This window comes from Apis florea, unplaced genomic scaffold (genome assembly GCF_048593485.1).
Source record: "Apis florea isolate Af1SG1 unplaced genomic scaffold, ASM4859348v1 contig_37_pilon, whole genome shotgun sequence".
Lineage (NCBI taxonomy): Eukaryota > Metazoa > Arthropoda > Insecta > Hymenoptera > Apidae > Apis > Apis florea.
In genome coordinates this window covers 285532-310330 of record NW_028256861.1, presented here as the reverse complement: position 1 = coordinate 310330, position 24799 = coordinate 285532, and the positions used below count along the sequence as shown (strand labels likewise).

General features: G+C 42.0%; 1 protein-coding gene across 4 annotated transcripts in view; it reads left to right on the top strand.

The window, feature by feature from the left end:
* Antp (homeotic protein antennapedia) overlaps positions 1–24799 on the top strand; it is a 137200-nt gene that overhangs the window by 89169 nt on the left and 23232 nt on the right. The window contains exon 1 of one of the 4 annotated variants that reach the window (XM_086916195.1): positions 8704–9056. The exons of the other annotated variants lie outside the window; for them this stretch is intronic. The gene's annotated coding sequence lies outside the window, so the exon portion shown is untranslated. Of the gene's footprint in view, positions 1–8703; positions 9057–24799 lie in introns of those variants that run through there. 4 annotated transcript variants of the gene reach the window in all.

The following is a 24799-nucleotide window of genomic DNA, read 5'->3' as shown; positions in this document are numbered from 1 at the left end:
CTCGTTCGCATTACGGCCCTTCCGTTCGTGACAGCGCGTCTACCGGAGGGGTGGAGGAGGGTTGGCAAGACAGGAAATGAAGGGAGCGGACGGGCGGAGGGGTGATAGGAAAATTTGATGGAGGGTAGCTGGCTGGGTGGGGAGGGGGGAACGTCGTGTCGAGTGAAACGGGTGTACAGATAGAGTGAGATAGACGGTTCGAGGGGAAATAGGAGGAACCGGAGGGCTATCAATGACGCGTTAGACCACGTCACGCCGTGCAACACATCTGCCGCCGTCATATATATTATCTTGACGATACGTCAATTCGACCGCTGATCATTATACTGATTACCTTGGCACGCAAACTGTCCCGCATGTGCGCCAATTCTCATGACTCGGTTATTAATAAGCCGCGGCTTGGATTTCGGTGAAAGGATGCGAACGAGGAGTAGAAGTGTGAACAAGAGAATCTTCTTTTTTCGAATTAATGTCTCGTTTTTCAAAAGGTAGTTCGTGTCTTTGGGAATGGGAATAAGCTTCATACATATGGGATCCATATATATATATATATATATATATTTACCGAGAAGAAATTAAAAGGTATTAGACAGATATTACAGATCTATTGAGAAATGATTTTCATTTTTTTTTTTTTTTTTTTTTGAGGTATACATAATTCATCATTCATCATCATTCATTAGTATATAGTTATATTGATCTCTGTACCGACCTATGATAACTTGAAAATGATAAATATTCAATCATTTAAAAAAAAAAACCTCGTAATGGCACGAAGTTAAAAATGATGTTATTACGTATTACAAAAATGAAAAATTCAATTTTTGAGAGTTGGATTAGCCAGAGTTGAAGGGGGGAAAAATGGAAAAGAGAGGGAAGAAGGAACGGAAGAGTAGGAGCTCGGTGGTGTTGCACTCTGAGAGCGTGTAAGGCCCTGGAGCGGCCGATGCCATAAATTTTGATATTATACACGAGGCCTCGGCGGCTCAGGGCGAAAGAAGAGAAAAGAGGGGAGGACAGAGGGAGGGTTGGAGGAATAGCCCGCCGGTGACGCAACCAACAATGCTTTCATGAGGTTTTAACTTTCTTTTTTCGCTCCCTAGGCCCACAATGGGCCGCCGCACGTTCTTGCGCAAACTTTCCCCGATTTCCCTTGGACGTGAAACCGTTCATCCGCTACAAAGGAGCGAAAGATATGCACCGGGGCAGAGCAATAGTAGCTCAGTTTGCGGACAGAGAGAGGAAAAGAAAAATTTTTCATTCCTCATGTCTCGACCTTTTTTTTTTTTTTTTTTTTTTCTTCTTTCCTGTCCTTCGTTCGTCCTTTCTGGCTCATTTCTAATGTAACACGACTGGTTGCATTCAAGGTCGAGATGCGAAAACGTGACTCCCCGAGCGTGGAAAAACAGAAGCGAATTTGTTCCTTGGAGACACTGGGATTTCATTTGAGATTAAATTTATCTCGAATACTCTCGAGAACCTGTTAAAACGAGACATTTTTAATTTTTTGTTTTTACAATTATAAAAAATACGCTCGTACTTTTTAATCGAAATCCATCCATCGTTATGTACTTTCCCTAAGTTTCAGGCGAAAAAAAAATCGGTTTCCAACAAAGTCGGTGAACAAATTCCAAGGATTTAACTTCCGTGATGCTTATTTCTGGAACGATTCAGGATCCTCTTGTTATTTCTCCAATTTCGCGATAAATCAACGCGAGTTGCAACGGTGGATAGAAAAGGCCGACTAACGTGCCGTGCCACGCGTTCGATAATGATTTATCGCGGGGTTAGCCGCGAAATTATATGGGGCACTTTTTTTCCCCGGCCTATTTCGCGGTGGCCGCGGTTTTCAACCACTTTTTAAACGAGCATAAATTCAGAGACGCGATCCCGCAACGGTTGGGAGCGAACGAGAAACGATAAATACGCGGGCCCGTGGTGAACAATGGGGGCGAGAGTTTACACGCTCGAAATGTGTCTTTAATAGGTTAACGGGACGCGGCGATAGATATTGACCGCGAGAGGGCGTTGGCGTGGCGTTTCCATTCCTCCTCACAACGGAAAAAGGATCAGGTTCTACGTGAACTATCACTCTCAAGTCGATTGTCCGATATTTCTTAATGATTCGTCTTATCTTTGCATTTATTTATTAAGTTAGGATCGATTCTCGAATAATACCTAGTTCCATTGTCATTTATAAATGACGGAATTCAGTGGATTAATTTTATTATCAATTCTATCTAATATTGTTGTTCACGTTGCATAAATATCATCATTTTAGCGCTAAAGTAAAGATTTTTTCAGAAAATATAAGAATGTTAAAATTATTGTAAGAATTTTCCATTCATTCATTTCGGTCAGTTCGAAAACTCAACATTACTCAAATTTTCAAAGCCAATCAGCCCCTTGACTCGGTCGATATTCCGAAGGAACGCGGAACGTTCTTTGTTAATTCGTCGTAGAACCAATAGAGTCGTTACGCAACCGTTAAACCCGCCCCGTATTGTTTTCGAGCACGTGCGCGCGCGCGCGCGAGCGTCTTAAATTCGAGTTATTTTCGTGCTAGCGCGCGGCCAAGATGGATGGCGCGTGGGCTTTCTGGCAACACTGTTGCCGTTCGCGATGGCAACTGCCAACCCAGGCGACGAGGGAGAGCATCATGGGAAGACAAAGAGGGACGGAGAGAGATGTTGTTCGAGAGAGAGAGAGAGACGGAGTCGATCCTCCGTGTTGGAAGTTCTTCTTCTTCTTCTTCCCAGGGAACGCGTCGCTAAGTTGGGGAACGCCAACCGCCCCCGTTCTTCTGCCCTCTGTCCGCCTCGCCCTTTCCCTCTCGACAGTGTGTGACGCCTTCAGGGCGCCGCGTCTCGTTATCCGCGTGATTTATGCCGCGCTAATTGCACCGCGGTGAACAATAACCGCGCTCGATTGCCAAGGCCGCCACTGTCCAATCCTTTCCTCCCGTGATTCTGGCCTCCTCTTTTATCGATGGGGGTCGACAAGTGGCCTGGACCCGAGAACGATCGACTTTTCTTCGAGGAGTATCGTGGCAGAGGAGAGTTTTGACGAAGGGAAGAAGGACGGTGAATTATGACGAATATGTCGGTAACTTAATTTGGATTTGAGGTTAAGTGCCAGTTTCGTCTTCGCGATGTGTACGTACGTATGGCACTGCTGCCCTCTTTAGTCGCCTCGTCCTTCGATATATCCCCACCAATTGCTGAGAATGGAATCTCTTGGAGTGAGTATGCCGAATGAGATAAATTGTCGAAGCTAAATTTGACATTATGTTCTACGCGATTTTGCACGAGTTCAATTCTCTAAAGTCATCCGTTCGCGCAAGCGGTAGACACTGACACTAATTCGAACATCACTATGTCAGTGGTATGTAACATTTTTTCGTAAATTCGACAAATTTAAAATTTATCGAAGCAGGAACACTCGGCTAGCTTCAAAATTTTCGTAGCCAAAAATGAAAGCTCATCCCTGAAACAAGGGCGAAACGTTGCCACGTGGTTCTAGGCGCAGGTATCCACCTGGTCGGATTCTCATGAATCTTCCGCCATTCCTTGTACACATCGTGTTTCGCCGCGCGGCGAAGCTTACACGTGTAGCCGGGCCACGCGATGCTTCTGTGTGCTGTGCACTGTGTGGCGGCCCCGGGTCGTCTGGTTGGTTATGCAAATCACGCGTACACATTTACGCGTACTTACATATCCACCACGTTCAACGATGCATCGTCGATGTTTCGGTGTCACAATGGGCTGCCGATTTATTATTGTAAAAGTCAAAAAGCGTGACTTAACGCCACGTTAACGTCTCCTCGCGCTTTATGTCTCAATGTACCGTGGTGGTGGTGGCAGCACCGTCGCGATCTTAATTCCGTCGCGAGGACGCAAATCACCACGGGCCTTTTTTTTCTTTTTTTATCTCTCTCTCTCTCTCTCTCTCTCTCTCTCTCTCTCTCTCTCTCTCTCTTTTTCACCGGAACGGTCGTAATTTATTACCAGCCGAGGGATGTTTGTTTCGTCTGTTCTCGCGTCCCCGTATAAAATATTTCACCGCTCGTAACGAGCATATATTGCGTAATCGGTCCTCGTCGAGAGTCTAACCGTCGGATTCGACGGGCAATGACGCTTCCCGTTTCTTCCTCACGATTTATTACGAGTCTCTCAACTACGCTACGACTACCAAAATTGTCAAAATAACGTTTCGCAGACTTTTTTGTTTTTGCAACGAGTGGTGGGGCGAAGTGTAAGCACGTTTTTTCAAAGGAAAATAAATTTTACGGCGACATGCACCTGTTGTTAAAATTAACGTTACTTTTGTGAAAATTAATATTGGTTTTTATCATCGTGTTTTTTTTTATCCATTATTTATCATACTATTATTATTATTATTATTATTTGTATTCGCTTCATTATTCAATTCTAAAACGATAGAACGAAAATGTGTATTAGGATTGGTTGCTATGATATTAACTTCGAAAGAAGAATTTTTGCAGCTGTTGAAATTCGTTGTTGAAGGCGCGCTTGTTTTTTTTCTCGAATGGTGAAGATGAGTGCGCAAAATGGATACCGGTGAAAACATCTTTGTAATCTTTGGTAATAACGTCGAGAATGCCTCTGTTTTTCGAATGCACGAGATACTCTGTCATTAGATCGTCCAGTCAATTTGATTCGATCGTTGATAGATACTTAGATGATTGTGCCCCGCCGAGGGAATCCGCATAATAAGTGGTCCTCGGGGAGTAGTAAAGAAACTAAGAACCTTCTTCTTACACCGATATTTACGACTATCATTGTCCGACAGCCAGGATTTTCGCGGCGGCCGTACCTCTTCTTTTTCTTTGCCGTCTTTGAAAATTGTTTTCGCCCTATCTTTTATTCCACGAATTTTTGCATAATTTCTCGAAATTATCCGCCAAGTTTTGCCAACTTCTCTTTTCACGTTAATATCATTTCATTATTATTCTTGCTTTATTTTTGAAGTTTTTTTTTTTTTTTTTAGCTTATTCTTTACCTTTATTCTGTTCATTGCTTAACGAATTACGAAATCGTGTTAAAAAATTCCACGTCGAAGGAAAAACGTCGAACGAAAAATTTCCTTAAATCCGTACCGTTGATCGTCACCACCAGATGGCAGGCGCAATTCTTCCGTGGCAATTTGGTTGTTCCACTTCCACGAGGAAGGGGGAACCCGTATTTGCCCTCACGAAATATCAAAGCGTATCAAAACGATCGAAGCAATCAGAAGGAGCCTGGGCCTCTCCAGACCGTTTTTCGTGCGCACAACATGTTGTGTATCGTCGGTGAGCGGGCAGGATATCATCTACCGATCCTCTCCTCTCGTTCCTTTTCGTGCGACGTGCACGAGGGGGCGGCCATAGGGCAGCATATAATTATCAGGATCGTAATGGCGGCCATAAATCATAGGCGCTTCTCCGGCCAACCGCTCATTTCTTTTTTTCTTCCCTGGTCGCGGCTCTGCCCACGGCCACAGAGTGAATACGGATGAGAAATCGACGCGGCCGATTGGATAAAGTCATCACTCGCGGCCGGGACAAACGACTCCATTTTCCATTTTTCGAAACGTGCTCCCTTCGAGTTTCTCCACCCTTGGGAAATTAAAGTTGTTAAGAATTATTATTATTATTATTATCGTCACAGGAAAAATGAAGGAATACGAAAAGCCTCAACTTACGATTTATTTACGAATTTTAAACGAATCGCTGTATTTTTGTGTCCTAATTCTAATAAGATAAGATTCTAAATTATCGTGACATCTTCTGACTGGATTATGAATATTTAATAAATTGAAGAAATTAAAGAAGCGAAACTTGTATAGGATATAAAATATATATACAAATTTTGAACTGGAATTTTAGATCTCGTGGAGCAACTTTTTTTCCTAAGATGCAGAAAATGGAAAATCTTCCGGGGCGCGTGAAGAATTTGTTCGAAAAACTCGAGCATCGAATTTTCCCCTTCCATGTATTAATAGCGAAACAGGAGGAGAGGAGGAGGGTATTCGTGCTTATCGTTCGACGCTTCCATTCCATTTCCTGTTCCATTTTCTTCTTCCTATCCACCCCCTCCATCGAACCGTGACAGTGAAAACCCACCCCACACAGCCAGAATGTCAGTCGACAGTTGAGGAGGGTTGGGTTCGCGAGTCGGGATAGTAGCCATCGTCTGCTCTAACGCGTATACACACACACACATATGTGTTGTTCGTGGATTGTGCGCGCACATGGATCCAAGAAACTTGTCCTCGAGGGACGATTGAACGGTCCGCCATTGGCGGAACAAACCGGAGGCTGACCTTTGGGGAGGCGAGAACCGAAGGGTCTTGATTACCAAAGAAACGAATCCCTTTGTCCCTTTGACCGAAGGGACAACGGAACTCGACTCGACTCGACTCGACTCGTTCGTTCGTTGTGAAATTTGATCCGCGTGAAACGAAATCGATCGCGTCAACCTTGCCGCTTGTTTACGTTTCTTCCTTCCTCCAGCATGTTATTCGACGAATAGGAATATTCGTTGAGGGAAATAGTAGCTAGGTGAAAATATCTAGCTTTTATACATTGGCCGCGAAATTTATCGTTCGGCTGTGTCTAATGGAGATTGGGAGCGTGAGTGTATCGTAGAATTTTGTTGTCAACAATTTTTTTATCGCACTTGACAGGATGTTCTATCATTGCGCGGCATTCTGGAATGAATGTGTCCTATACGATAAATATTCGATAGAATTGTGTAACATGTAAGAAAGTATGGAAAGAATTTTTATTTCTTAGAAATAAAAGCGTGGAAAAAAGCGCGCCACAAATTTTCCGTTTCCGCCGAGTGATTTACAGTTTTCGGATAATTACAGCGAGCATCGCCCTTCTCCTCGTCACCACTGGTGACATTTTATCATGATTACACCGGCCGGCCTTTGGTCACGCATCGACGCAGGCGAGGGGATACGAGGGCGAAGTCGGAATCGAAAGGCGAAAATGGCGGCGGAGACGCCGACGAATTGTTTCCGTGGTATAAGCAAGAATTATGATCCATCCACGTCGCTGCGGACGCTTTTCCCGTCCGTGCACGGCTCCGACCAGGTCTCTCCCCCCCCCCTCTCCCCTCCCTCCCTCCTTCCTTCCTTTTTTTTTTTCCCTCCCATTTCGTTCCCCTGGCGAACGAGCCAGTGGTGACATTCGAAATTTGTTGGGAAGAGGGAAGAGGTTAGGGTCGAATAACAGGGAGAACGATCTTCTAAATAATGTTTAAAAGTTCGTCGAATGTGTCTGCCTGCATGTGGTTGCATTATGAGAATTTTTCGGAATGATGCGGATGGATTCGTATAATAACACGAATGGTTGTTAGAGTCGTGGGTTAAATTTATGGAAATTAAGTTAACCGAATAGTTTGATGGTTGGTGATAATGGTAAATGAAATTGTATCTAACGTGATCTGCTACTTAATAGTCGGAAAGCAATAAATTCATTCGAACTAGAGTCTCTACCCTTTTCAAATAAGCCATTCAAGCCTGCTGTTCGAAATAGTTATGATTAAATGCGATTCAATTCTTGAATCGGGTTCATGATAATATAACTTTTTCTTCGATAAATGTATCACACGCATGTGATATTTTAATCGAAAATCTTAAATCCTTCTTTTCATTAACGCACGTCCGTGGCATTGAATCTAGAGAAGATTCTCGTATGGACTCGTATTATAAACTTCCATTTTTTTCTAACCTTGGCCCAAACATTCGAGCGGGAACAAATAAATACCCATTGAATGCAAAATAATCAAACTTTCGTACATATACATCAACCAGTAGAAATTTGCATCGTATCTCTCCTACGCGCGTTTTTCCCATTTTTCCTTCGACGCGTCGTTCCGGCGCGCAGGGGTTGCGGTACAGCGTGGAGCGAAAAATGGGCGAGAGAAAGACAGCGGCGCATGGAGAGAGGGGATCGGCCGTAGACGAGGGAGAAGCGAGGCTGGAGTAATGGGGTGGTGGGGGGTTCGTCACGGTAGGAGGGGTTGGTTTCGAGGGGGATTCGGGGTGGGGTGCGCTGACAGCTCGACGCTCTCGTCCGCTCCACGCTCGACAGGAGGATACGCTTCTCTGCACACATTCACCGTCACAGTCGCACACACACACACACACACACTCGCGCTATACACTCACGTTTGAATGTGTATGTGTATAACACAACACGTCCCTTTTTTTTCTCCAGTTTCGCGTTCGGCTCGTCTTCGTCTCCTATACGAGCTCGTGTACGCACTCACACATCTTCCTCGCGTCCGCCACGAGCGACCCTCTCTTTCTCTCTCTTTTTTTTCTCTCCTGTCTTCGTTCCTCTGGCCGCGCGTTGGTCGCTCGTGTGCGCGCCGTTAGCCGCCGTCACATTGTGTAGTTTCGTTTCTGTCTCTACTTGTGCCGAGTCAGAAGTCTCTGACACGGACGCGCGGACTCGTATTGCGTCGCTCGTATACGGTTCTCGTTCGATGACAGTTCGGTGGAGGATCAGGGAGCCGCCGTGGTCATGATCGTCGTGGATTTACTCGCGAAACGTTCGTGCGCCGGTGAACGCAGGACACGTGATCCCCGAACGTGACGTTGCCGAGCTCCCACGTGTCTGTCAGTGAAGAGTCGCGCGGCGTCAGTGATGGTGGACGGACGCGTGGAAATTGTTCTGCGTTCGTGTCGAACAATGGTGTAAATACGGTTGACACGAATCGTGGAAAGCTTCGATAGACGTGCGAAAGACGAATTTTCTTCGTTCAGAGAATATCTGGTAATTTTGACGTGACTCGTGTGCTTTTCGCGAATTCTCTATGCTTATCGACGGTTACCCGACTCGGTTTGAAAATGAGTGCCAACCGTTATTCTCGAACTAGTAGTGAGTTGTATGTCGAATCGTGCTTACAGTGTTTAAATAAGTTTAAATAAGTTTCGTATATACGATGTTGATAGCGAATCATCAGACATTTTTCATCATTCGTCCGGAAATTCATCGCGAGAAGAAAAGAAACGAAGCATTCTCCTCATTCTTCTTTCAAGTAAGAATTATCGAAATCCACAATACGATATTTAATTTTTCTAAAAAAATATAGAACTGCTAGGTATAAATTCTTTATTTTATCCTTACCGCAACGAACTTAGACGACGAAAGCTAGCAAAAGACGAAGAGGAATCGAAACTTGGAACATTTAAAAAAGTTTATGATATATTCTTTCGTTGCGAAATTATTCGCTTCACTGAGTTTAATAGGTTTTTCTTAATAGTGGGGAGAACGTATGTACGATCAACTATCCTTTTTACACAATTTCTATCGCAAATGTTTATCTCTCTCTCTCTCTCTCTCTCTCTCTCTCTCTCTCTCTCTCTCTCTCTCTCTCTCTCTCTCTCTCTCTCTCCAAATACATAAGTCTGAACCACTGAGACGTATCGGAGCCATTCCTCGGATATATCTGCTAATTTCAAAGAGCAATTATCGCGATTGGACGCGGAATTGTTCCGCTCTCACAGAAACGGTGGCACGCGTTCTAGTTAGAGAAAGCGCGGCGTGTTTCGTCTATATCTTTACATATCGATAGACAGTTGTGTGTATACGTAATTAGCAATTGTATTTGCACAGCCTGCATCATCGTCGGTTTTCGCAGTTGACGTCGCGCCGCGTTATATCTCTCTTCCTCTTTTTCCCTTCTCTGTTTACTCGTAAGTTCACACGTCTGGCTTTATAATTTGCATTGACGAACGCTATCTAGATGAGCGTTTCGCGTTAATCGATTGATAACCATCGTTAAGAAAATCGTGTTTCATTGTCCTCGGACGATCGTTCGCGCGGGAGGCGCTTCGCCAAGGTCATCATCATTTGATGACGCTAAATGATTATATGGAGACGATTTAATTAATTGATTTGATTTTATTTATTTCGAGCAAGGAAAAAGGAAGAAAGTTCCGCGAAGCGTGAAAGATATACAAACCAAAGTGTGTTCTACTTTGGAAAAATTAAATTAGACGGTCCATGCATTTATCTTTTACATTACGAGATCATCTTTGATCTGACAACACTATTTTTAAAAGTTCATTTACATTTCTGATTTGACATTTCATATAAATTAATAAAGCTAATTAAAGTCGGATAAGATCAAAGTAGGAAATATATTAAATATGTATGATTTTATATTTACATTCTTGTTCATAGAAATTACATAGGAAAAATCTTCTTCTGTGCTTTTCTCAATAATTTTTCATTATTAATTCATAAATTACGATATCTTAAATATGTAACGAAAATTTCATTTCGTCAATGAGTGAATTGGAAAAATTCTTCCCCGTCAAAGATGAATTGTCCAAATTAATCCGGACACGAGAAATCTCGAAAATTCCACACGATTCACGATCACGCTCGTCCGAAAAACAATTATTCCTCGACTCTTTGTCAGTTGAAACGCGAGTTTCGCGCGGAATGCTCCTCCCTGGCCTCTTCTAGCGTAAAACGCGAAGACAAATGTGTCGGTGGGCACGACACCCCCGCATTATCTCGGATTAAAATCAGAAATGCAGGTCAAACGGTTCGCCGGCGGCCACGTGGCCGCCGCCGCCGCGTTGGAGGACTCGTTTCGAGCCGACTTTATTACCTGAGCAACAGATAACGGGAAGAAGCCGTGTTGCATAATCGTCGGGCCGAGACCTGAGGTTATTTTTAATCCTGACCGGTAGCACGCGACCACGTCCATCCCGGAACAAAGAAAATGGTGGAAAAAACCACGAATCTCATCCTCTCGAGGAGGCAGCGTATCGACAGATTTTATCGGCGTATATCGGAAAAGAGGGTATAAAGATGTCGATGATCCAAGTATTTGGAAGAGTTTTTTGCAATTTTTTCCTCCTTCTTTTAAAACAATTTCTTCTATTTAAAAACAAACGAACATGAATTCAATTTGAATTTATTTTACTTGCTTGCTCGTCGATGGCATCCAATATGGCCGAAAATTGGCACGTACGTTACATCCACGCGTACCAACGTTAGAAAAAAAGATGTTGGACCAAAATTTTCTTTCGAACGAAATATAAATTCGTTGCAATTAATCGATATCCGTGTCATACATACATACATATATATATATATATATATATATCCATCGATATTAGAAAGAATTGGATGGAATCAGCCGGACAGCGCGGGAAATTCAAAAATTCCTCTTCTTCCCATTAATGGCTGTCGTAATCGGTACACATTGTGTTGGACCGTTTCGATATGGTATCAAGTCCCTATAAATATTTAATGAACTCCGAACCCCTCGAATTGACGAGGGTCACCCGGGATTAGAGCTCTCGAAGGATAATCGGGCGTCGGCGTGTTAAGAAACGAGTTTACACCGCGATTAACGGGTTCTGCTACGCGATTTCGCTTCCGCGTTTTACCTTGCTTTTATCTTGCATCGCGATGAATGGAGAAATAAAATTTCAAGTTCGTAAGGAAATATGTGATCGATAAAATACCGTCACGCAAGATATATATATATTTTTTTTTTTCCCTTTCTTTTTTCATGTTGGTGCGCTCAAACGTGGATGGATTCGCGGAGAAGGAAAGGGAAGATGGGATGGCAACAGGTTATGGAAAAATTACGATTTAGCAGTTTAGCAATTATTCTTCTTATTCGAAATTGATGGAATTAATCGAAAGGCAGGAGGGGAAAAGAAACTTCATTTTTTGGTTAATCGTTGTCTCTAGAATTAAAATGCGTGGACGAACGTTTGATTCAATAACTCGTTTAATTTGATACGATCGGTAATGGGTTATAAATAATTTTAGTCGGGAGGATTCGTCGAGAGGAATTGCCTGCAACGTTGCGAACGGATAAGAATTTTAATGTCAATGGGGGAGAAGAAACACGTTTCTCGTTCTATAGTCGTAAATAATCCCATCGAGTCCTCGCCAGTTTGTTGTGTATACACGCGCGTGCCGTAATGTTTTTTTTTCGTATTCATTATCCTCTCGTGACGAACCACCGTTCTTCCACGATCTCATCCTTCTCCACCACACATTTTTATACATGCATTCAAATATTCCTATTCAAAATCACCACCCCTCTTATCCTTTCTTTCCAATATTTTAAATACACGTTTTAAATTACACGATAATTTAAACAAAATTGCAAAATTTCTTTCTCCATTCCCACGATCGAAATTTCCTACCTTTTATCATTCCAATATTTTAAATACACTTTAAATTACACGATAATTTAAACAAAATTGCAAAATTTCTTTCTCCATTCCCACGATCGAAATTTCCTACCCTTTTATCATTCCAAGCATTCGAATTCCTTTCCTTCCAACATTTTAAATGTACGATAATTAATTAAACGTCCAATTTGCAAAATTTCTTCGTTCCCACGATCGAAAATTTGAATGAAAAGTATGGAGAAGTATGGAAATCGGTGATGGAGGGAGCTATCGTAGCCAAGAAGACGCGTTGCTGTTGATCTTTCGCGAGTTGCCACATTCGCACACGCCTCAAACTCGACCAGAACTTTGAACTTTGCGCCCTTGGCCTGCAACTTAGGGCAAAACCCGAAATTCGCTGAAGACGCTTCGCTGCGCTTCTGATTTAGTGGATCCACGCAAGGGTTAGGGTGTCTAGTGGCTTAGAGGAGCTTACAACGAGGGGGTTGAGGGTGCAGCCGTGGGTCTTGAATGGATAATAAATTAAAGGTTATTAACACGGAACCCTCGTTTTTTCTTCCATTCTTCTTCGTCGTAATAAAGCCATAAAGTTCCAAAATTTCGAAAAGCATTACAATAATGTCGTCATTACTTGCAAATTTCGTTTTCTGCACACGGTACACACATTTCGAAGTTGAGGCACTGTTTAATTGTTTAATAAATTCTTTTTATCTAAAATAATATCTAATTGCCCGAGTTTACTATCGTTCTCTTCGCTCGTTCGTAATTGAACAATTACGGTCTGTGATTAATGCAACAGAAAGGTAAACAAAGCAATATGGTAATTAACGAATCGGTGGGATTATTATTTTCACAATGAAGATACGAAGATATCTTCGCTTCAGGAAATTGTGCTTCAGGTTTTCATGCGATGTAAATTGCTCTTTTTTTTTTTTTTATAACCGTTATTCATTATCCATTTAAAAATATTCGCGCTCGTTTCTCGTGCCATTAATTTAAATGTATCTCGTTAAATGTCGATCATTCTTCTTCTTTTCAAATTATCTAACTAATCGTGCAAAAAAAATAATAATCCGAAAGATAGATATCTTTGCAATTTAAATATTCATGCGATACAATTACGGTATAAATCATTCTTTCGATTCGTATATGTGTTTTCCATTTTGTCTTTCAATCAAATGGGAGGGAAAAAAAAAAAAAAGAATTTCCACGTATCGATTTTTTCTTGGTTTCGAAACAATCATTTCATCGTCGAAATTTTCCACGAATTTTCCAAATTTTCGCAAGAGATTCACAGCAAAAGGAATCGACGAACAACGATGCAGTAGAGTAGCTTCCTTTTCTTGGTAAAGTAATCGGCGCAAGATGCGATCCCTTTGCTCCGCCAATTTTATTTTATCTTTCTCAGATATGGAATAAACAAGAACTAATATTACATTTTTTTTCTTCTAAAAAAAAAAAAAAATATGAAATATACTTGGAAAACCTTCGACCCCTGATCCCCAAATCCATCGATCGCACGCTCCACGCATGGACGATTAATCGAACTAACACGACGAAATTGAAGAAAAAAAAAAGAACGAGTCCTAAAAATAAAATCGAAACAATCCAAAAAAAAAAAAATGCTGCATCGAAAACCTTGGACAGAGCGACAATTGCAAGCAATTGTATATCCACCAAAAATGGAAAAAGAAAGGAGAAAGGAAGGGAGAGAGAAAAAAAAAAAACCGTGGCCGTGAACAAGTCGATTTTCCACAATGGCAACGCCGATACCGAGCGTTCGAAAAGGCAATAAATATTTCAGCTAACCAGCGTATACATAAGGCGCGCACTCCGCAAAAGCGTTCCATTCATACCGGCGGACTTTAAGCACGGTGCGTGCACTGTGTCGTCCCCCTATGCGCTCGCGTGTACACGCATCGATACAACACGCGCATCCGTGGGGCCCTCCTCACGGTTTTACGAGCTGCTAGCATGATTTATCGCGGGAGACGAGCGCCGCAAGCATCATTAGAGACGTCGCTTCGAGAGGAGAAACCGTCGGATCTCGAATGATCGACCGCGCGCTCTATTGGCTGCTACGTACACCTCCCCTCCTATCCTACCCTATCCGTCTATTCGTCGTTTATGCCGCCTTTCACGATGTCATCGGTGGTTCCCCGGATTTCGTTCGTTCCATGCACGGAATGGTTCCTTTTTTTAAATACGTGTGGAAATGTAATTCGATATTATATATATATATATACGAGCTACGAATGTATAAGTAGTAAAATTCTGTCGAAAGGAATATTTGTCTAAACACGTTGAACCGTAATATCGTAATATAATAATATATAACACGACGATGTTTTCAAGAGTTTTGAAAGGACGGTCGAGCGTTCGTATCGCTTGAACGTTCGCTCGATTCACGGAATGGTTCTTTTTTTAAATAGGTAATGTAATTCGATATTATATACGAGCTATACGAGTGTATATAAGTAAAATTCTGTCGAAAATGGAAACGGATTGTTTTTCTAAATACGTTAAACCGTAATATCGTTTGTGACTACTGATATTAGAGTTTTGAAAGGACAGTTCGTCTCTATCGCTTGCTTACGTTAACTTGAACGTTCGCTCGATGCACGGAATGGTTCTTTTTTTAAATAGGTGTGGAAATGTAATTCGATATTATACACGAGCTACGAGTATGTAATATGTAAGTAAAATTCTGTCGAAAGGAATGTTTTTCTAAATACGTTAAACCGTAATGTCGTTTGTGAATACCGATATTAAAGTTTCGATCGATAATATAACATATAACACGACGATGTTTTCAAGAGTTTTTGAAAGGAAGGTCGAGCGTTCGTATCTATCGCTTGCTTACGTTAACTCGAACGTTCGCTCGATGCACGGAATGGTTCATTTTTTAAATATGTGTGATATTATGCACGAGCTACGAGCTGTATATAAGTAAAATTCTGTCGAAAGGAATATTTTTCTAAATACGTTATACTGTTATTAGAGTTTTGAAAGGACAGTTCGTATCTGTCGCTCGCTTACTTGATCGAACGTTTATCGGCAAAATTTCCACGTTTCGCCCGCGTCACAGTCTCTCCTCTCCCCCCTCCCCTATTTTCCAGACGGTCGTCTACAAGGGACGGCCCCCGGGTTATCTCTCACGGCCTTCCGATTTAATTAAACACGGTCTCTGACCCCAGCCAGAGCAACTTTCGATATTAGGGCCCTCCTCCCTCTCTCCTGCCTATCTCTCGCCTCTAACAAACTCGACTCAAACTCTCGCCCCTGTGTAATAACCGCACCCAAAATCCTAGCCTATATACCTAGCCTTGCGCTCGCACACACACACACACACCGCGCGCGCGCGCGCAAAAACGTTCACGATAGAGAGTCTGCGGCGTGGTGGTATGGGTGGTGATCTCGTTTCCAAAGAGGAGCAGGGGGAGAAGGCAGAGGCGCTGGCCTTTGTTCGTCGTCGCGGATCCGCCGGAGGGGTCTCTTTCATCCCTCTACCTACCCTATCCGGCAACAACCCTCCATCGTCCGACGCTGAGCATCGCGACGCCTCCAAACCGCCCCTCCCCACGTCTCTTTGTGCTCTTGTCAACTTGTCAAACCACCCTCCCCTCTTCCCTTCCGCGTGCCTCGCAGCATCCAATACCAACCCCTCGGAGAGATCGACCTCCCTCTTCTTCCTTTTCCTTCGCTTCCACCGGTGTTCCAACCGTGCTTTCTCGATCCTCTTTTCTCCCTCTTTTTTTTTTTTTAGAGAGATGGAAAGGAAGAGAGAGAGAGAGAGAGAGAGAGTGGTAGTTAATATCCGCGATGATAATTTTTATTATCCATCCGAAATAAGAAATCGGCAACGCCCGAAGATTCGGATGGAAGGAAAGGGTGCAGGGTGAGAGGTGGAGGCTTTATGCTTGGGAGGGAGGGGGTTGCCTATAAGAGGCGAGACACGCGGAGAGTGGAAAGTTTTGACGCCACCCTATAAATCAAGCGGGGCCTCCTCGCTCGGCCGGTTGCGAGCGGGCCTCTCCAACCCACCCCCGGCGGCTCTCGAGAGTTTCGCTCACCGTATGTCTCCTTCGAGGTTGCACGGACAGCTTCTCCCGTGCGGGGCGAAAATTCCTTCGATACAATTAACCACCCCTCGAACGTTTTTCGTTATTATTTATCTCTATTAATATTATTATTCTTGATATTATTATCTCTAATAATTTGTTATTAGCTCCGTTCTTTGTTGAATCTTCGTTTTTTTTTTTTTTTTTTTTTGCGAATAACTTTTCGCCAAAAATAGTGGGGGCAGACGGGTGAAATTGTATTGGTGTATTGTATTTGTTCCTACAAAGTATCTCTTGGAAAGAAGAAAAAAGAAAACACGACCAGTTTGACCGTTCTGCTAGGTTTAGCGTTAATAATTACGAAAAAAAGAAAAGGAAAGGTTATTAAAAAGTGAGTGAATCCGAGCTTCCTTCCGGATGGTTTCAATGTTACACACCGCGATCCAAGATAATTCCATTCGCTAATTAATTATCTCTGTTAATTGTATAATATCTGTATCCACGCATACACATTGCACGTAAGAGTTAAACGTTAGCTCGGCGCATTTCCACGATTATCGCGCCGCGATATCATCTCGGCCCGCCATTGGCTTTCGAAACCAATCTGCGAAATTTGCATTCGTCTTGTTTCCCTCTCGATTCTCCCTCCCTCTCTCTCTCTCTCTGCGAATAATTGTCATCGCATGTTGCGCGCGAATTGAAATGGGATTGGAAGCAAAATCGCACTCCTCCTGGATGAGAGTGGAAAATTATGGAAAATTGTTTTCTTCTATTTCGTTACTCTGCATTCGAAAATTCCAAAATTCTCTCCCCGCGTGGGTTGGAATTGATTCATCAAATTTATCTATATTATTATCGATTCGAGTTGAAATAACAATCGCTATTCCTGGTGTAAAAGAATTTATTTTTATCGTATAATAATAAATTGAACGATAAGAAACTACGTCTTGAAATAATTGATGGTATATTAAGGATTAATATATATTATAATATATATATATATATATTTCGAATATTTTAATAACTTCGTGTCGTGCGTTATTTTTTTTTCATAAAAAAAAAAGAAAAATGTCGAAATTTGCATTGCAAATGCGCGGGGTGGATGGACGGCGGTTCGTGGAAAAGTGAAATCGGCGTGCGTGGATGATGCTCCAGGTGTTGGAGATAATTGCTCTTTCCAGAAGAAGAAAGGTGTTTGCTCTAATGAAGGGGTCGAGTGTCGGCAGTTAGGATGAATAAACCTTAAGGTCAAGCGTGACGAAAACGATATATACACACGATATTTCGGTCCTGTCCCATCGGTCAACCGCACGTCCATAAATTATGAATTATCGTTCCACCCTTTCGTCCCCTGATACAACTATGTACCTTGCTTCATGAATTCCAATTAGACGTTTTAAATAACGGGTTGCCTCACAGCGAAAGATAATCGAGAGAGAAGATTTCACGGATTTTCTAGCAAAATTCTAGCATAATTATTTTCTTCCTCGTTGAAACGTGTTCGTTGTTGTTGAGAAAAAGAAATTCTAAATTCCTGGAAATTATAAAATACATCGATAAAACGAAATTTCGTACGAACGATCGTATCGCGTTTGTCCCACGAAATTTTGAAACTGGGTTCCACTCCTCTTTTCATTATTTATTCCTCGTTTATTCCCGCCGACTTTGTTCGCTCAGGGCGAAACAAGATTACCTTAATTTCTTTCCTCGCTTCTCGTCGACGATTTTTAAACTCGCTCGAGGAGGACAGGTCGCGCCGCCACTCGATGGACCGCGAGATACGAGTGTGCCCTCCTCGGTTATTAACAAAGTGGAATCTAGATACGGCTTGCTCCTCGGCCGGTGACTCTAGTGAACCTCAAAGTGAAAATAAAAATTCTCAGGTGTCTCGTACACGCGCAATGTCGTCGCCTGAGATCGTATCGTGGTTGAATTTCACGCGTGCCGTTCGAATTTTTTTTTTTTTTATATCCTTCTTCTCCTTGATCCCTCCTTCGTGTAAAGAAAACAAGGTTATCGCGATGAAGGAGTGACGAGCGAGCAGCGCGCCTCCTAATATTCGCTTTTGGCGATTCGTCGGTAAGATAGACACCTACTTTCGAATTCACACGCTTGATTCGGATCTCGAGTGTTGTTCCATTCCTAGTCGCGAAAATAAGAGATTATTATCCCGATGTAGTAATTCTGTAGTTTCGAACTTAATTTCGTAAAAATTAGAAGAGGAAAAAGAAAGAAAGGATATCGGTGTTTCGATCTAACGATCTCGCGTTAGTCTCAATTACGCTAGTGCGTGTACGTGACAAATTCAAAGTTATCTCGATCGACGATCTCTCTCACGGTTAGAAGCGAGAGAGAGAGAGAGAAGCACAATTCTGTTATCTCTGAGGCGAAGCAGTTTAACGAGCCATTGACCTTGGAAGTGGAAACGAGGCATATCGGGATCGAGAAGAGAAAGCTGCCGAGTTGACCAACCGTCTTAAATTTCGTTTCTAGGTGTGAAAAGTGGGGAAAAAAGAGGAAGTTTTTCAGGAAAAAATGTGAAAGTTAAGTCGTGCAGAGCGATTGTTGTCTCTTCCCTACGAATAAGCGAATTAGGTGTTGGACAACCCGCTGAGAGGGCGCAAAATTCGGGCAATCTTGCTTCGAAAATTCGTTTTCTCTTTCCTCGATTTCTCTTCCCTCACCTTTCCCTTCCTCCACGCTTATTTCAACGCCAACCTGTGTGCTCGTTTAAATGAATATATCGATGCACCGAGAGTTGGTCGCATCGATCGAGAGACTGGAACGTGTCAATTATTCGGGGAAGATAGATGTTCCGTGAATTTTTGAATTCGAAAATAATTAAAAATAACGATATTTTTGCGCGCGTATTATAGAGTAATATCTAGAGTTAATAAATCGCCACACGATTGGCACGCGTCAATTATTTAGAGAGATAAATTTTTTGAAAATTTTTACTTTTGTTTTTATTTTTGAAAAACAACAACGGTTTTATATATATATATCAATTAATTCTTCAAAGTTGTTTAAATTTCCCCGTTTCCCCCCTTTTTTATTATTAGAGATATACATAAAAGAGATTATCGTAAAATGATAATTGAGATTCGATGAACAAGAACGCGTTTACGATGGAAATTCGAAAAAATTCGAATGTGAAATATCTTCGAATTAAACAGATTTTTTAACGTCGTCCCCAACTCGTTAAAAAAAAAAAAAAAGGAAAAAAGTTATTTTCGCAATTGATTGAAATTTCGAAATTTTGTCATTAAAAGCAGCAATTATTACCTTTTTTCGTGTTCTCACTTAATTCAAGGATAAACTTGGTCGTATAAATCCTTTTAAAAATTCACACGTCGTTAAACGTAGGAATATTTATCGTGTCGCTATAAAAGAAGCCCGACAGGCTTTCGATTTAATCATTCCGATATCAAGATGATTTTTTTTTGTTCGAAAATCCGGCCTATTTATCGTCCGATATCGTCTCGAATAAATTAAATTGCTCGTAGGAGACGCATAATTCATTATTATACAGCGAGCAAAAGAGGATATCGCTATGCTGAGAATAATTTCAACGCGAGGTGATGTATATTAAAACGTTTAATCGAGTCGCGTCTGCTTATGGGACGCTCGTCGTACGCGTGAAACGGAGAAATTCCTCTCCCTCCTCCCTCCTCTGTATTTTTATCGTATCGCAACGCCGCGAAATCCAACTGTCGATTGCATCACATCCGTGAACACGATATATATTCCGCCCGTTGAAAAGCAGAAAAATGATATTTGAATAGCGCGCGCGCGAGAGAGAGAGAGAGAGAGAGGTCCCTTAACAGGTTTCAAAAGTGAGAGAAGGAAAAAAAAAATCGAGCACGTTGGTCAGCCGATAAAGGTTTCATTGAAACGGTGGGTATATCTACGAGGACAAAAAGCGTTATCGAGAGCACGTGGCCAGGTTCGATCTATGGCAGCGTCGAAACAAAAAACAAGTTTGGTCGGGACAGCTCGTTGTGAAAAATACGAGCTTTGATAATCTCGAATGCGGAATTGAGAGGCGAGGTAAAAATGGAAAGAGCGAGCGAGCGAGCGAGCGAGAGAGAGAGAGAGAGAGAGAGAGAGAGTAGCTGTTGCCGGGACCCAAGTTAAGTTGTAAACGAACAGAGGATGAAAATAAAAAAGAAGAAAGAGTGTGTTGAGGGTGAAAACGTGGAAATGGTGTAATACATATCGTCGAAACAGTGGCGGGATTTATCTGCGTTATATGGCCGACTTGTTTTGACCCTCTTCTTCCTCTTGATGCATCCTCCAATCTAAAACGCTTGCCTCTCCGTATCTCTGTTTATTAAATATTTCGCTTTTTCTTCTCGGCTTTTTTCCAGCCGGGCGATGTTTCGTGACTTTAAAAGGGATAATAAAAATCGCGAAGGGTGTATTTTTTAGTTTCTCTCTATGTAATTCGATACGCAATTCCTGATCTGAAAAATATACGTTATTAAACATTATTATGTACGTAATATACATTAGATTTTTCTAAAATTCTACCATTCTGAAAATGTTGAAACGCCCATAATTTTTTATCAAAAAAAAAAAAAAAAAGAAAACTTTTTTATCGTCTTATAAATAATTCCAAATAGAAATGTCGAATTCTTTTAACCTCGTCGATCGATATTCGTTTCGATCGGTAAAAAAGGGTCTCGTACTTACGAACTAAGTCACACACGTTTTAACCGAAATGAAACGGTCGCTCGTAACATAACATTCGAAATATTCATTTTAATCCGTGTTCATCGAAACACTTGGACAAATATCTATCCATTCTAAAATCCTTATAAATCGATATTTCTCCGTGCCTTGCTATTTTCCAATGCGTATTTCCAATGTGCGCGTTATCTCGAATGTAAGAAACGCTAAAAACGTTTTCACAATCGCCATCAGCGGGCAAAGAAACGGCTCGTATCGTCTCGAATTCCAAGTGGATTCCTCTCGAGGCACGATCGGCCGTTGGATTTCGCAATCGGTCGGCAAAAGACGGGTCCGTTCCTCGCGGTCAGCTGACGCGAGGCAACTCTCGGTTGGTAGGGGGACATGGAATTACGGATGCGACGTGCGTGGAGAGCGGCATAAGCTATTGGGCGGCCGGCTTTTGAGCGGCCTTGCAAACTGGTTTCCTGCAGCCCGACTCGATTATGCTAATCGCATATATGCATGTTAGCATTTGGCTGATCCGCTGGCGTGTCGGTTCTCCGTTCACCAGCCTGTTCTCTCGATGTGTGCGCGTACACGTGTACGCGGGCAAACCCGTACCCTTTCCGATGGAGCAGCGGTGCGCTCGAGAAACCTTGATCGCGGCCACCCTTTAATGCCGGGCCGACCTTCCGCCAGCTGGACACCTTCCACCGTGCGTAACGGTATATCCTCCGCTGATTTCCCTTGGCTCCTTCTCCGTTATTCTCGTCGAAGGATTTTTCTTCCCGACGATTTTTCGACGAGGTTATACGGTAGATGGCAGGGCGAAGATAGGTTATGAATGTTTTAAAGATGGCTGCTAGGATAATTTCTATGATGTACGATTTTTATAATAAATAGACGGACGTGGTTATTACTCATTCGAGCAAAAATATTAACTTTTTGTGGATTCCGTTGCAAAAATTCCGAATATACTACAATAATAATATTAGTTTAACGTTATTATTTCTCAATATTTTTGAAATGAATCTAGAACGATGAACAAAAATTTAATGGATATATCTGTATCTTCATTTGCGAAAAACTTGTTTCTGCCACCTTTTTGAACTAACCATTGTTCGAACAGTGGTTAATTATGGGAAGATGGATGAGGGAGTTGCGGAGACAATTAGAGTGCAGTCCATTCTCGACGGTTGGAGACGGTTGGAGCTGAATAGTAGAATGGTTAAGAACTCAGATTAGGTGGAACAAGATAGCTATGACTCGGTGGCGCTCTAATCGGTATATATCCCCATGGTTTCTCGCGACGCTTCGCCACCTCGATTCAACCCATAAATCTCCGAAACCACGATCCACGCGAATCGTAAATAGAATGGAATGCACAGAGAGATGATATTATCGGTTCGAGCGTTTCACAGCGTTCTAAACACCGACGGAATCTTTCCTGGAATTTGATCTTGATCGAGCCTCTAATCTCGGTCTGTGATACTTCCTGCCTTTATCCTAGTCGCGACTTCTTGCTAAATTCAAAAGCTAATAATACGTTTTTTTTTCTTCTTTCGTATTGTTCGTAGAAAAATAAGTAAGCGACTAAATATATACAAATACTTACGTTAGACAATTAACGGTGGCGCTGGTGTCGTGCCGCCATTAAAACGAATCTTTTCTCCATTTTAAAATTCGATCCAAGATTTTTTTTTTCTCTTCGACAACAAGAATTCGTTAAAGAAGATGAAATCGAGAAACGAGATAAGCACTGCATGTCCTATAATTTGCACTGCATAATAGTGGGTATTATTAAATGAAAATTATAACTATATTATTTCACACACACATATATTATAACTGCATATTAATAACATTCTATTAACCTTTGTCACGCAATGTCAATTGAACATTTATCGCCTCAACTTTTTCGTATACAATCTCTCACTTTCTTCTGCTTTTTATCCAATACCAAAATTAATTTCTAATGATTTCTAAATTAAAATTAATTTCTCAACGATTATTGCTCGTCATTCGCAATTAGAATTTTCAGTTTCATTTACTTCGTATCCTTTTTTTCACATCGATGCGACGGAAGCAAACGACGAACCGTCGGGTGGAACAGGATCCATCCATCCATCCCGTAAAATTGCTGGAACGCGCTCTCTCAAGGTCGTAATTTTTTCTCCCTCCCTCTCCCTCCCTCCCTCTCTCTCTCTCTCTCTCTCCAACGCATGGAAGAAAGTGAGTCGTTCAACGCAGAGAGGGAAGAGAAGTGGTGGTTGCTCTGATTCAAGGGGTGGTCCGCGTTTTACGACGAGCCTCTTTAGTTTACGACCGTTTTCACGACGTGCCAACTACCGTCGTGAGATGAACGACGGTCCCGTAACAGTCAAATAATGCCACTGTTCACGAAGTATCTCCACGACGATTTGGCCAATTTTGTGTATCTAAAAGAGAAACCTTTCCATTATTCACTGCTCGATTTAACGTTTAATTAATTTTATTTTCGAAGTAAATGGGACGATCGGTTCTTTTCTTTCTCCTCTTTTTATCGATATAAATTGTTGTTGTCGATGCCACAAGTGCGATATTGTTTTTATCGATATTATTGCGAATATTTTTGTTATTGATATGGGTTTTTTTTTTTTTTTTTTTTTTACAATTACAGCTCGTGCTCGTTTCATGTAATAGATTTAAATGGAAGATTATATGCGGGTGAGATTTCAATAAAATTTTCTCGATGGATAGACACGTTATTCGATTTTATTTAAATGTTTTGCAGATGGAACACGTTTGCCGATGACGTGACAAGTGCTTGTTTTATTCAAACGGATCAATATATACCCGGTGTAAATGTGTCGACAAGAGTGAACGATAACGATTGATCGTTCGTCACGAAAGATGGAAAAAAAAAAAAAAAAAAAGAAAGAAAAATATTTGCGTTCAATTTTGACGATGCATATTGATTAACGTATCGATGAATTAAAATGGATTAATCGGGAATGAATTAATTAAAAAATTTTCGACGAGACTCTTGTCTTTTCGTTGCAACGCCGTTGAAGGCGAGCAACAACAGGGACAAAGGAATACTCTGGCAGAAGCCATTTTGTTAACTAGAGGCCATCATAGCTGTCTGACGTCACTTCCATATCCAACTATGGCGTCACGTGACGCTCCACCCTGTTTTCAATCACCTTGGACCCGAACCCACCCAGCTGTCAGACACGCTCCACCCCGTTTTTTCCACTCTTTCTGGCTATCGCTATCGCCATCTACCGGCAATAGTACGAACTTCTTAGAACCTTTTGAACGGCCAGCTAGTTTATGCCCTTCCCGATCGGCGTCACTACCGAGCAAAGTCCAAAATTCTGGCTCGTTCTCGTAAAAGGCCAGATATTTCCAGGACGGAAATCCTCGAGATTCGCAGGGTACGCGATGATATCCCTTTCTTCCCTATCTCTTCGATCGGCATTTCCATCGATCCAGGAAACGGCTTTCCGTTACCGTGAATTTCCGCTACGTAATTAAACGCCGAACGAGAACGCTTTCCACCGAAAGAATAGCAGCAAAAAAAGAAAGGAAAGAAAAAAAAAAAAAAAAAAAGTGGAAGACAATGCAACGAGAAAACGTTTCCTATAATACCCAAGGCGTGACGTTTTCCATTTCAAACAAGGTTTATTACACGGGTGGCGTAACACGGGATCGCCTTTAATCGCGGCAAAGTAGGAGAGAGAGCTTATAGGCCAGCCATCCAAACGTATCGAACGAAGGAAAAAGGAGAAGGAAAAACGAAAGAAAGAGCGGCAGACGGAAGTGGTGGTGTAGGGTTACGCGTCGCGTGGTTCCAATGGAAACGAGGCGTGAACCTCCGATAGCGGGGAAAA